The sequence below is a fragment of the Vespula pensylvanica genome, chromosome 2 (genome assembly GCF_014466175.1).
Source record: "Vespula pensylvanica isolate Volc-1 chromosome 2, ASM1446617v1, whole genome shotgun sequence".
NCBI lineage: Eukaryota > Metazoa > Arthropoda > Insecta > Hymenoptera > Vespidae > Vespula > Vespula pensylvanica.
The window spans coordinates 1,161,670-1,164,169 of NC_057686.1; the positions used below are offsets into that span (position 1 = coordinate 1,161,670).

The 2,500-nt window shown below is 31.4% G+C and overlaps 1 protein-coding gene across 3 annotated transcripts in view; it reads right to left on the reverse strand.

Moving 5' to 3' along the window:
* Window positions 1–2,500, reverse strand: part of LOC122626986 (longitudinals lacking protein, isoforms H/M/V) — a 65,013-nt gene that overhangs the window by 31,597 nt on the left and 30,916 nt on the right. The gene's annotated exons all lie outside the window — the stretch shown is intronic.

Here is a 2,500-nt window from a genome sequence, read left to right on the forward strand (position 1 = left end):
AATTAATTAATTTGTTAGAAATTTGACTGATAAGAGAGGAAAAGTAGAGAAAAAAAAGAAAGAGTCTAGTGGCTCTACGGAACAAATTAATCGAATGATTGATATTCGGAAAACCTATTTTCGGAGTGTATTTGTATGTATGTATGTACGTAAATCAAAAACATAGAGACTTTTAAAAATTCACGCGGATATGTCCGATAAAATTATCGAAAAGGGACTAAAACTTTCGAAGGGTTCCTCTCGAAGGGTCACCTATTTAAAAAACGTACTATAGTATAATAATAATAATAATAATAATAATAATAATAATAATAATAATAATAATAATAAATAATAATAATAATAATAGTAATAGTAATTGTAATAGTAATAACAATAAGATAATAATATTAAGGATAATAATAATAATAATAATAATAAAAATAATAATAATAATAGTAATAGTAATAGTAATAATAATAATAATAATAATAGTAATAATAATAATAATAGTAATAATAATAATAATAATAATAATAATAATAATAATAATAATAATAATAATATCGTCGATATGTCGTGCCTAAATGCGATGACGTCAAACGCGACCAACGAGAGGACACTTCTTCTTTTTTTTCTCCTTTTACTTTATTCCTACGTCTCTTCCCCCTCTATCCACCCCCACTCTATCTATCGAATAAAAATTCAAATCTACTCACGTACATACGTATACTTAAGTGTCTCTATGCATGTGCGCATATATCTATCTGTGTGTATTTTTCTGTGTGTATGTGTGTCTCACTGTGTAGATTAACAACAAAAGGAATAGAACTCGAGTAGAGTCGATAGTTATTCCTTTGCCTAGCATAATATGTATAGATTGATCTAATTCGAGCGAGGACTAAAGAATTTATAAGAAAAAAAAAAAAAAAAAAAAAAAAGAAGAAAAAAGGAAAGAAGAGAAAAAATAGACAAAGAAAAAAGGATTCGAAAGTTAAAAAGCCCGTTAAAAGGGACGAAGGACAAAAAAAAGAAGAAAAATAAGTCTAAAAAAAAAGCCACCAATGCCAACGCATTAACTCGTAAACAACTTATTGTTGTCGTTATTAGCAGCCCCCCCTCTCTCTCTCTCTCTCTCTCTCTCTCTTTCTCTATCTTTTTTTTCTATCTTTATCCTACACTCCCGATACACCAAACACCTAAGTACCTACTTAACTCTCATTCCCATTCCTTTCTTTTATCACGAATCTTGATTACACACGCGTCTAATAACGTAATCTTGAATTCTAACGAATTTCTATCGCCGCGCGGGCTCTTAATATGTTCTCTTATCCCTTCCCCCTATTCCCTCCCCACCCTTTTCTATCCCCAGTCCCACCCCAGTCCCACCCCAGTTCAGCCCCTCCCCTTCATTTATAATCTTTTCCTCGCTTGAAGCGAGTACCGAGACGCAAACTCACGTCCCGCTTTTCTCTGCTGTTATGTGTGTATATGTGTGTGTGTGTTTGTCACTGTATATATGTATGTATGAATGCACGTGTCTTCGTTCGTTCGTTCGTTTGTTTGTATGTTTATTTGTTTGTTTGTTTGTTTGTTTTCCCGCCTATAGCCCCTACGTCCCCATCAACTGTATAAAATATTCTCAATCGTATCAACAACAGTCACATCGTACATCGTACAACGTTAGTACATATTATTACAATATCATCTTCTTTTTCTTTTTTTCGTTTTTTACTCCATTTTTTTTCTTCATCGTCATCATCATCGTCGTCATCATCATCATGATAATCATCATCATCATTATCATCATTATCAGCATCATTATCTTCATAATCATCATTAGCATCATCATCATTATCATCATCATCATCATTATCATCATTATCATCATTATCATCATCATCATCATCATCATCATCATCATTATCATCATCATCATCATCATCATGATTATCATCATAATCATCGTCATCATCATCAGCATCATTATCAGCATCATTATCATCATAATCATCATCATTATCAGCATCATTATCATCATCATCATTATCAGCATCATTATCATCATCATAATCATTATCTTCATCATCATCGTCATCATGATCATCATCATGATCATCATCATCAAAATCATCGTCATCATCATCATCATCATTATCATCATCATCATGATTATCGTCATAATCATCGTCAGCATCATCAGCATCATTATCATCATGATCATCATCATCATCAGCATCATTATCATCATTATCATCAGCATCATTATCATCATCATCATTATCATCATCATCATTATCATCATCATCATAAGCATCGTTATCATAATGATCATCGTCATCATCATCATGATCATCATCATAATCATCATCATCTTCATAATCATCATCATCATCATCATCATAAGCATCAATATCATAATGATCATCGTCATCATCATGATCATCATCATCACCATCATCATCATCATGATCATTATCATTATCATTATCATCATCATCATCATCATCATCATTATTAT